The 12339-nt window shown below is 39.3% G+C and overlaps 1 long non-coding RNA gene across 2 annotated transcripts in view; it reads right to left on the bottom strand.

Annotated features, from left to right (window-relative positions):
* Positions 1–10067, bottom strand: part of LOC107320873 — a 36531-nt gene extending 26464 nt beyond the window's left edge. The window contains exon 1 of one of the 2 annotated variants that reach the window (XR_004308976.1): positions 9735–10067. This is a non-coding gene — a long non-coding RNA (uncharacterized LOC107320873). The remainder of the gene's footprint in view (positions 1–9734) is intronic. The other variant, XR_001558409.2, reaches the window with a different exon arrangement.
* Between the last annotated feature and the right edge of the window lie 2272 nt (positions 10068–12339).

Genomic DNA, 12339 nt, shown 5'->3' with positions numbered 1-12339 from the left:
CATCAGCATTGTCTCTGGGCACAGAGATATAGAAAAACTGCTTTTGCAAAGTGACTAAGAAAAAGGTTTTGAGAAAATTATAAGTTCTGGAATGGCCTCCCAGGATCAAATGACTGCAGAAATGTTTATGAAAAAAGACAAAAGTATTTACAGTTCTAGCAGAAAGCACTGGGTCATGTTGTGCCTCTAAGAAAAGTAATAACTTAAATCTGCAATGGGATTGGTAATCATGTCTTTGCCTGTGATAAATCTAGCAAGGATCAGACTATCTTTCGAGGTGAGCTCGACTCAGTGCACTACTGCCATGTCACTGTGATGAGCCTCATGCCTGAACTTACAAACTCATTGTTTTATCTCCCCACTGTGAAAACCTAACAGGGCTCTGTCAGAGGATAAATGCTGACAGTGATCAAAGAAACGCTCTGCAAAAGGGCAGGAAAGCATGAGGGTCAAATGGATAAACTTGTGCGGACCAGAATTGAACTTTATAAATGATAGCAACACAAAAATGTAGATCTAGAGTGATTCATTTTACATTTCTGTGTTTCAGTTTCTGATCTGTAAAACTGAAGGTAGTGATACTTCCTGTTCCTTCAAGTTCTCTAAGGCCATGTTTAAAAGCATTAAAGACAAACTGACCAGTTGGTAAATGGGGCTTTCTAAGATGTATGAGGCTGAAGCTCAGCTGAAATTGTCTAAGTCATTGGTTACTGGCCTTGAATTCATTCTCACAGAGTTGCTCTCAGCAGCAACACATCTGGAAATGCAGAGATGACTTAAGAAAAGGGTTATAAAAGACTTCACTATTGAATATGTGTCACAACTGCTTTGACTCTTGTTTCCATAGCATACTTCCAACAAAATCAAACGTAGATTCCTAAGGGCATAAGTTGGAAGTCATTCTGCCTCAAAGAGCTTGGACCTCTCTCTTAAGTAGGACAGAACTCCACTGAGACCTCACAGAAGTATTGCCTGCAAATGACTGTGGGCAACAATTTCAAAGAACCTTTAGAGATTTACTTGTATAGTTATTGTCTCTTAAGAGAGAGAAAGTTAATAGGTACAGTTGCTTTATTCATGAATCTCAATTAACTTTAATCCTGCATTCTAACAATATGTTCAAGGCTTTTTACTTAATCATTTTCAGGTCTTGTCCACTAGACAAAAAGATCTATTTATAACTTGTACCACTTCAGTCAAGTTACAACCTGAAACATTCTTGAGCAAGTGACACTGTTTAGAGTACAGGACAGGTGTGTCCCAACTGCAGTATTTTGTGTTATTATGAAATTTATGTTCATTGATCCCCTAGAGATATCACACCAGCAACCTACTCTATGCCCAGTCTCCAGTCTTAAGCCTTTCAATACTTTATTCTAATCATTTTGCAACCCACGGAGGGCATTTACGGATTTATAGACACCTACAAAATAAGTGTCCTTGCAAATGGATATATTTTTTACACACACATCTATCAAAGAAATTAACTGTGATGCTTTGGATAACACAGCAGAGAATCTCTAATCTAAAGAAATAATGGAGAAGAGAATAAAAAACCCACTTACCAGGCAGCTCAGACGTGCAAAAGGTTTTCTTCTGCAGAGTATAAATATAATCTATATAAATATAGATGAAACTGAGGTCTAGGCTGTCTTTCTACCCTATAAGATCTTGTGATATTAACACACAGGGTAAACATACTACACAATATACATGATAAAAAAAAATACTTTTAAAAATCTTTCATGAGCTGTGACTCCATAGAGGGAGCTTATTAATTCATTTAATTAAGGTCTCACTGAATTGGGCAGGGTGATTCTAGGAGCGCCACTGTTTTCTACAAAGATGAAAAACAGAGAAATGCCAAAATGACTGCAGTTTTAGAAACATGACTACCATAACATCACTGAGTTTCTCATGAATGACAGCACTACAGGTCTGACATTTCATGTGTTTCTGCAGTGTATGCTCCTTTTCTATTTAGAGCCCTCGTAGAAGTTAGTGATGGAGGAAATGATCCAGAAACTATTCCCACTCCCCCATCATTCTTTTCAGGTTTAATATAACAGAGCATAGAATCAAGTGCTAGAAATGAGTTGAAGTGAATAAGATTGCATGGGCAGAATGTCAAAATGTTTTAATGATTCACTGGCTAACATTGCATATAGAAGGGAGTTCAAGCTACAACACTCAGATCCACACTCAGATTTTCCCCAAAGTTTGAGAAGCAGTTTCTGCCAACTCCAGTTTACAATCTGACATTCACTTCCCTCTAGCAGACTGCAATACAGCGTTAATTTGTAGAGAGCATAATCACTGAAAGCACCTTCCTCCTTGCTACATTGCCTTAGTCTCCCAGCCCCTTTCTTAATTCACAAACACGTATCAGTGATTGCTTTATACACTGGGTGTAGAACCGGCCCCAAATGTAGCTTTTGTAGTCTGAATGCATTACTCTGTCTTGAGGTCATTTATCAATCTGACACATGGCCAAGTGCTAGGAGAGAAGGAAAGAAGATTTCACTGCCTAGAAGTATGAAGAGACCTTGGTCACTGTTTTTCACTAATATCCTCTATACTGGTAGGCAAAGAAGAAACAGGAGAAGTCCAAAGACAGGACAGCCCTTCTGAGGCTATCCATGACCAGTCATATTCTGGACTGGAAAAAACCTAAGGTACACAAGAAGTGGCATGGTTAGCATGCAGCATGCTGGAACACATCTGTTCTTGTGCAGAGAATCCATAGTAACCGCTTCCCTCTCTCAGTAGGAGATGGGAAGGCTGAGCATTTTTGGAAGTCAAGCATCTGCTTTAAAGAATCTGATCTATATTGGGAGTGAGGAATGAGAATGGAGAGAAGCCATCCAAGATGAAAAGAGCTATTGCTTGGTTTTGCCTCAGAAGTAGCCCCCTGCAGCATTAACTCCATGACCCAAGTTATAAGGGCTGGCCTTTCTGAAAGCAAAGGTGCCTGAAAGCAAAGTGCCTGATAATGACATCACCCTTCCTAAAACAAAGAGATAAATGCACATAGATCTCACTCTGTACATTGGGACATACACCAAGAGGTATATCATGTGTGCAAGGGCTTTACTTGGGCTCCCTTTTTAGTTAGGTTTTATAATAGACGTTGTTATTCAGCCTACAGGTCCCTGGACAGTCATTTCCTGATGCTGTTCCAGGCTGGCTCATTTTCCAGACTTTATCTTCCAAGACTGCTCTAAAGAAAACTTGAGACAGTAGGTTTCTATTAAAAGCAACTCTTTCCAGCTCAGTTTAAGGATCTATTATAATTTATTTTGCTAAGAAATCGTTTTGAGTAATCAAGAAGTCTGCTGTAGCTTCATTTCAGAAGATACTTTTTAAAATAAAGTCCCTCTGAAAGATAAGATTAAAACACCAAAATATTCAAATATTTATGTGTTTTAGTAATGAACATGTTTTAAATTCTGCTCAGATGATAGCTGAGCCAATAGAAGAGATTAAACAGAAACCAGACAGAGATTAAACCAGCTATGAAATCATCCATCAAGTCTCATATCAAATAGATATTCGCTCATTTTTCCATATGGATGGACTACGTATTAATTATTCACTCTAATCAGTTCTTGGTGGATAAAAGCTACAATTTCTACTACATCAGTAATACCTAACAAAAAGATACATAAACTTCAAGTTACATGTTACTGCTTGGATAACTGTGCCTTCAAGAGCCTACTAATACAGAAACTCAGGCACAGTTATTTCTAACTACTGAAAGATAGGCAGAGACAGAATGAAGTGTTTTGGGTCCCTTGTTACAAGAAAGACATTGAGGCCCTGGAGCACGTCCAGAGAAAGGCAACAGGGCTGAGAAGGATCTGGAACACAAACCTTATGGGGATAGGCTGATAATTGGATAGTAAACCAAATACTGGCTTTAAATGGGTATAATGCATCTTGGTCCATCCTTTAACTTTTCAAGGAACAAAGTGGAGACACATTGAAGAACCATGTTTCTTGTACTCCTTGGCAAAGATATACTTGAATATGTTCTGTTTGAGAGGGTTGGGTAGAAGCTTTCCAGTAGAGCAAGTGTCTTGAAGTATAATCACCCTGGTACTTATTCAGTAACAAAGAATTGTTATTCACTCCTTCATCTTGAATCTATTTATTTAATGATAGTTTTGATAAGAATCGGGATCTGACAGCTTAACTTAATTGCAGGTTGGGTACCTCAGAAAAAATAGCAACCCCTGACTGACTTGCAAGCTTGCAAAATTTATGTTCAAAATAGCTCTAAAAGCTTGTAAGTTCAGGCAGACATAATTAATGCAGGAACTTAAGCTGGAGCATCAGAGCTGTTGCATAGATAAGTTGATTGTTTGGGACAAGCGAGCAGGACACAATGTTGGGTCTGCCACCTGCTTCACATGGAAGGGCTGCAACCCCTACAGCACACATAGGCTGTTATGAAATCACAGTGTGCAGCTTGTGCTGATTACATCAACTAGGGTTCAATAGGTTCATGCTGAATCGCAATGTATCTGTGGCTCTGGCATAAGACATATGCTACTGAATATTTACCATAGTTTGACCCCAGAAATACTTAGAGAACAGCTTTTGATAACCTTTAGAGCTCAAATTCATAGCACAGTACAGAAGTACTAAAGTATAACACGTACAGTCAGATAACACTGGGGTAGAGCTTCAGGAAAATCACGATTTCCCTGAAAATCTCAAGGAACAGGACATGCACACTACCAATCAGAAGAAAGGCTGATCTTACAAAAGCCTCGTCTTTTTTATACTCATGTCATTTGCTTTAACCTGTTCTTAGAGCAAATGCAGCAGAATGGTCCTCAGACCACACACTGAGCCAATACAGCAGACAACATCTGGCTCAGCTCCCAGCAACAGAAGACTGTTCCAACTCAGAAGGAAAAACGAAAGGATAGTGAACAATAGAAAAATATGCATTTAAACAAAGAGTAGAAGTAGAGAGTAGAAGTAGAAGTAAGTAGAAGTACAAACATCTGTACGTATGCAAAACCTCCTTACCGGAGGTCCCCATAATAGTACTGAACAGCCAAAATAACAGCATCTCATTTAGTCCCAAACTGGCCTATAGCCTGTAACTTTCAATTCAAACACATCAACAGAAGCATGTGATTTTCCATTCCAAAGAAATCAGAGCACTACAAAGAAACCATCTCTATTCTGTACAACAAGTGAGTATAAAATGGAGGGGGAAAAAAAAGCAAAAACATGCGCAAACCAACAACAGGATAAAAACCACCATTTGAAACAACACAACTGATATTGATTTAAAGAACAAAAGAAAAAAGAAAAAAAGATTTGAACTCAGATTTGGCTGATTTAAGTGAAGATAACTCCAACCCACCATCTCCTTACACATACATCCAACTAGTGCACCAAATAATTGCAGCTTTTGCAGTAAAAGCCAATCCTTCTCAAAATCCCTCGGTACCATGAGTTAGTGGCTGTGACTTTCTCTGTTTTTTAGACAGAAATTGAATTAGAGTGGAAATTAATATGCACTTTCTTTTTTGGTTATATGTTTCTGTTGATATCACAGATGAGTGTTTTGAATAAACACTCAGAGTTGTTCATTTGCATACTTAATTAGCAATCTTCAATCCTTCCACCCCACCCACCATGTCTAACACAACCTCCTCCCTTGTTTTAGATTTCCATTGCCTCTTACTTCTGTTGTTTATTCAAGAAACATCATATCCAAGTGATCCACAATAGTATGATGCATTTTGTTAAGGTCTGCAATAGTTTTCAGCATTTCCCTATGCAAAAGCATTTTAAAATTCTTTCTTCCTAATATGCACTGCTTTGGATTTGCCTACCAAATATTTCATTGTAGCATCAAAAAAAGACAGTTCTCCTGCATAACTCGAACACTCCACATTTAAGTTCATTCTAGCCTCATTAAGTTTGTCTGTTTTTTCACAGAATGGCCTGGGTTAAAAGAGATCACAGTGACCATCTGGTTTCAACCCCCTACTATATACAGGGTCACCAACCACCAGACCATGCTGCCCAGAGCCACATCCAGCCTGGCCTTCAATACCTCCAGGGATGAGGCATCCACAGCCTCCTTGGGCAACCTGTTCCAGTGTGTGCAGAATCACAGAATGAGTTATCCATACTCAGTGAACAGCAGCAGAGCATACATAGTATTTCTGTTCCCTATAAATTGTTTTCTAATTTGACCCACTAACAGTTTTTGTCCTTTTACAGCCTGTGTTTTCTAAAGAACAAGTCCTTCATTAGGACTGAATACTTGAACTAACAAAAGCTAGGACCTATCAAACCATTTCACACTGGCATATTTAAAACATTAAACCCAAATGTAATTTCCTTCACACTCTTCATCCTTCTAGTGTCATTTCATCCAGGATAATCCTTAACACATAATATGATCAAAATCCAAATCTAAAATAAATACAGGCACTAGAAAAAATTCAATTGATCCATTCCATAAACATTATTGAGTTTACAAAAGCATTCATGATTTACATTCTCAGATGTTAAAAGAAATAAATCAGAATATGTTAATCTTTCTTTCTACTCTTCACCGGTCCTCTGCTTAGAGTTTCTTTAATGTTTCCACACATCTTCATTGTACTCCTGCATGTTCAGAGCAGGTTGCAGTTACAGTTTCTCACCAGTCACCTGGATCTCACTTGATGGCTGACATTTTCAGGCTTTCACACTACGTTAGTGCGTTGGCTATAAATCCATCTATCAATGTAAGGTTTCCAGAGACATTTTCCACCCCTCTGGAGACCTGCATGACATGCAGCTCACAGGAAACTGTCAGGTTTATATTTTAGCAGCTTTCAGTAGGACTTAAAGGTTTTGATAGACTAAAAATGTGAAGTATAGAATACAGAATGACATTTTGGAGGTGCCTCCATTCTTGACAAGGGCCTTCCCAAACTCACCAAAATCAGCAGCACACAGACATTCCCAATTGCCATTTTTCTACTTTCCAGGGAAAAACCTGTAATTTTCTTCCACTGTAATATAGTCCAAATTTCTGTATTTTCACTCGAAGAAAGCCTACCTTGCTATCCAAACTGAATTTTCAATGAGAAAAATAAATGGTCCAGGAAAATATATGATCTAACCACTGCTTTGGAACAATTCTTCAGCAGGTTGGATGAGGCTCTGGGCAGCCTGACCTGGTGAGAGGAAACCCTGCCCATGGAAAGGAGGTGGGAACTGGCTTAGAACAGGACCTTGAAGATTATCCATTTTATCCTAATTCATGGAAACATACCGAATGCAAAGACTAAAGTCTGCCATGACAAACATATCAAAGTAGGTTGATGAAAAGAAAATGATCCAACTGCCGTGCCCGTGCTAAATGGCTATGATTCTTCTTTAGGCTTCTGGCAGACTGAGCAGTTTCATACCCATCTCTATCAAATAAGAACTTGGAAAACAAAGTCTGAACCTGTCAGCAATGCGATGCTTCAGTGAACAATCTTCTATGAACTACTCTATGTTATTTTTTCAAAGCCATGTGATCTCACTCTAGATTAGTTGCTTTTTAAAAAAATAAATTCTATTTAGTATTTCTAATGTAGAACTGAATACACAAGCAGAACGTCCTACAGTTATTTCAAATCCTCAAAGTTTCCTTGACTCAACTCCCAAGTTTGATTGCTCAGCACTTGCCATTTACCTACAAGCTACAAAAATATTTACTCTAACTAGAGCCCATTGAACTGTTTTTGCTTTTACTCATGTTTCCATTCATCCCCAGCACAAGCTCAAATGGGTACAATTGTGGCAACTCCTGAATTATATTACATTTGAGATACAAGGGTTTTCTTAGACCTAGAGGAGCTTTAAAGAGGAGACTGTCTTGTCCTATTTAGGAATGGCCTCGAAGAATGGGAAATCCCTTCACAAACAGAGTGAGGGGAGGGCAAAAGAGTTTGGGGAACACAACTAGTAGTTTCTTGAATATTTGAGGGTTTTTCCCTTTATTTTTTATTGGTTGATGCATGTTATTTGGAAGAGTTGCAACAGAAGCTGGTAGTGTCCTGTACCAGCGACGAACAGATTGCCCAGAGAAAAGGTGGCCATACAACCCCTAAATAATGCCCACAGAGTCCAGCTGCATGCAGCTAAGCCTGCTTGAACCAGAGTTTATGTCCTTAAAGGAACAGCAATTAAGAGGAAAGTGGTGAAATAAGATTATTTTTTCCTAATCAATTTTGAAATGCATGTAAAATATTAGTGTCAAAGCATAAAAGTGTAAATGTGGAAGGTTTAAGAAAATAAATAGTTGAAGTCTCACAAATACTGTTAAATGACCTCTAATGCTGAATTTAAATGCCCAAACAGGATTTTTTTTTTTAATTGCAGCAATTTAATGACTGAAGCAATAAGCAGAGAAATTAAACCCAGCAGAATGCCAAGTTCCATATGAAATGACAGCAGAAATACCAAGATAACATCCTTTTAAAACCACTGTATTCTCATTATTTATGCTATCCAGCCTGCTTGACCCAACCTACAAAAATCTACCCAAAATATCCATACACATTTACATATAAAAAGTTAAGAGTTAGCACAAGTAAAACCAAAATGACTCGCAGGTGGTATTTCTAACTCTCCAACTGCAGCCAGTGCTTTTTGATAGAAGGAAAAAAATCTAAAGACAATAAGGTCAATTCCAAACTTTATCCCCTCCTGCGTAGGGCACAAGCAGAGCTAATAAGGTTACATTTCCTATAGGTTTTTCCCTCTTTCAACTAATTTTACCAGCTCTGCACTACATTTTTTTGCAGTTCCTGATACTTACGATGTTTCTCTGTTGTTCTTACCCTTGCAACACTACATTCATTTGTCTAGCACATCCCTGAGCTACCGTGTGGCCAAATGCCATATAAATCTGCTCCAGACTGATTCACCAGTGGTGCTGAAGATGGAAGATGCCTACAATAAACACCTGACTCATTGGTAGTGTTTATAATATAAGCATGATTTGAAGTCTTTGTCTTGTCAAGTTGCTTTAAAAAGTGGAACAGAAAAGGTGAGGGTAATTGAAAGGTGGTGCTGGGGGAATGGATACATGCAGGAGATGTAACTGGTATTTGCTGCAACAGCAACAGAAAAAAAACCAGACAAAAATAGTAGTTCAAATTCTGCTTTTCCTAACAAAGCAGTTACAACACCACTTGTAAAATATAAGCGCACATTAGTCCTTCTTACAACTCGTAATACTTTTCCATGACGAGAACATAAAAAACATAGCCCATGAGCCACACTGATCCTTCCAAGTACTCTAATCTGGCCTGCAAAGTCCACAGCACATTGTAATCCGGATCTGGTCTGCCAGTCAGCTGCAGGACTGCTTCCTCTCCCTCTCTCACAGCAGAGGAGCAAGACTGAAGGAAGCAGCTGTGCTGACAATAAGGCTGAATCAAAGGGATTTTACCCCACAGTTGCCACTTCAAAGGACAGACAAGCACAGAAACTGAAAAGCTTAAACTGTATCGAATCTGGAACAGCATCTGAATGGTTTGTTTGCCCCAAGGTGCCTTGCACAAGTAAGCTGGCTTCTCTTACTTGCCCAAGTTACTACACAGAAATTACCAAGCAAGAGACATGGGAGACTGGAGGGAGCTACATCGTCTCCAGCAGCAAAGGACAAAGAAGAGTCCTGACACAGTTCTTGACCAGTAGTAGAGTTTGGTACTGACCTTGTCTCCATATTTGCGCAGCTTCATCTGGAGTAAAACAAATGTGGACATGGAGAGAACCAAGGGTGTGTGTGAAGCTAGTGAGAACTTGGGGGAACAGCACAAAGAACATTGTGACATCAGCTCTGCACACACTTGCATGCTGTGTGAGGGTGGCATTCCAAGAGGGGCCTTCTGCCCTACATCCTCAATTCCCTGGTGAGGAATAGGGTACAGCCTTCCTGTATTATATAGCAGCCAGGCCTCCTTCCCCACACAGCTTTACTGTGGAACAGATGACAATCAAACCATTTAAAAATATATTAAAACTAAAAAAGATCCAATGCCTTAATAGAACTCCTCACTCGATAGGAATTTCACAGCCCCTGATTAAGTGCAACGCTGCATGAACAAACATACAGCAAAAGCTGTGCTAAGCAATAACATAATTGCTGTGGGAATAAGCACTTCCATCCTTGAAAGGGTGCCACTACACAATGTTAATTGCCACTGGTACTTCTCTAAATTAGCAGCCTATTAATAGATAGCTGCTGAAGATAGTCACACTGGAAAAGCTTTGAAAGGAATCCTTGTGCTTAGTGGCTATTTAGAGAGTCAGCATTCCCACTTCAGACACCTACATTTGTGATTTTTCACTTGGTCTCAACAGATTAAGACCGCAGTGCTGATGCAAGAGCAGAGCCACCCTTCTGCAGCACAGAAGGAACCTGCGGGTTCTCACCTCTACTTTTGCATGGGGGTAACCCAACAATTACCTGAAAATAAACCCAAAGCACAAGTCTATTTTCAGCCAGATCAGTGAGCTTCCCTGCCCCACTTCAGAATAATCTTGCCACTAAAGCAATATGGATGAGGCTAAATTACACTCTAAGGCAGAAGCTGAAGTGGGACCTCCCTGAGTTAACAGTTTTGATGGAAGCAGAAACCCAAACAATTGTTCTTACTGAAGGTCAAGGATCAACACGAAGGTCTTAAACACAGCAGAAACTTTCAGTGCCATATTTCTACTTCCTAAGTACTTAAATGATTTTCAGCCCTTCTCCTCAACACCACCATTTAAGCATATAGAGCTGAGACTGAAAAAACAGGAGTGAGTGAAGTCATCTGACTATATCAGTCCTTGATTTCATAAAATATGTCAGAGAGAGAGTGGGTTATAACTAACAATGGATCTTTTTTTTCCTCTCCCATCTCTCTCCAAGATGCCTCCAGAGACGTCATTTGGATGTGGTTAAAAGAAATAAAATAGGTTGTCTCTCCACGGGCAAAGTAGGAAAAGTAGGTTTTCCTGTGTGGGTACTGCAAAAAGAACAAAGGCAGAATATCTGCTGAATCACCAGAGTCTATCCACTACGCTTAAGCAGCTCTAATTCTCCTGAATTTGCAGTACCAAGCAATCAAGCAATACTGGGGTGCTGAGAGTAATTTTAACTAACACTGCAGCAATCAAACAAAAGCAGCAGCACTGCAAACTGGCTCTTCCGGATGACATCTATGGATTTCATTCAGCCTCAAATGAGCTTGTTGGCATGCAATAGCAGCCATGAGACATATCACCTGGAAGTCAGCACAGGGGTCTTCCTGCTGATGGAGTCAAAAGACTAATTTCATGATAATCACAGTGTGGAGTCACTTTAGAAACATATCAATCAATAGAAAGACCCTTGGTCTGCATTTTTAAAATCAGAAATGAATACAAATAACTCATGTAGTCAAGAAAACAACTGATGGGGAAAGCAGAAAACAGTGGAAAGACAGAACAATAAAAATATCTGCCATTACTCAAGACTCCTGCATCTCTGTCCCAGTTTGGTCATTAAGAGCTCTGTTCTTAACTTTGCGTGCTTTCAGGGCTGTTACTATTACCAGTGTCAAACCACATCCATGCAGAAATGAAGATGTAAATACTTGCTTTCTCCACACTGGAATCAGGGCTGATTTTAGATTAACTTTTATAAGTACATTGAGCACTTAAATTTGGATTAATTCTTCCAACATTATACATCTGAGCAGAAAACCTAATTTGGGAGAACAGTCACTTTGCACACCCTCAACAGTAAATGCAGATAAGCAGACACCTCCAGAAAATTAGCAGATTGAGACTGAGTCATACTCTGGGGGTGTGTGTCTCTCTCCAATGACATAAAGAAATCCAAGGGTTTTAGTCCCAACTGGCACCTCAGTTACTACCTGAGTTACACCTGCAGTAAGGCAAGACAATTGTAGGCTCCAGTGCACAGCGTGGAGATGAGCTCACCCAGTAGCAGAGAAAGGCTGAACTCTTCTCTTTATTTAACTGATAATGACATCTGAGCATCCAGTTCAGGCTGACCTGGATGTAGCTGCTACTGGGGTCTCAATTAGGAGATGAATTCTCTAAGATGAACAACACAAAAAAAGCCATATTGTTGTTATGTCCTTAAAACAGAGTTTGCAAGAAGCATCAAAATATGCAGATTGCAAGACAAAGAAATCATTTTGTGAGAAATTCTTCATTATTCTTATTTGCTACCGTCAGCAACTGCTCTGTACATGTTCTTAGTATCATAATTGCCTGCTTAATAGGATTGTGCAAAAAAAAATGAGAACTATCATGTGGAAAATG

The sequence above is a fragment of the Coturnix japonica genome, chromosome 14, assembly GCF_001577835.2.
Source record: "Coturnix japonica isolate 7356 chromosome 14, Coturnix japonica 2.1, whole genome shotgun sequence".
NCBI classification, from domain to species: domain Eukaryota; kingdom Metazoa; phylum Chordata; class Aves; order Galliformes; family Phasianidae; genus Coturnix; species Coturnix japonica.
The sequence above is the reverse complement of the archived record's forward strand: the minus strand, read 5'-3'. Positions and strand labels throughout refer to the sequence as shown.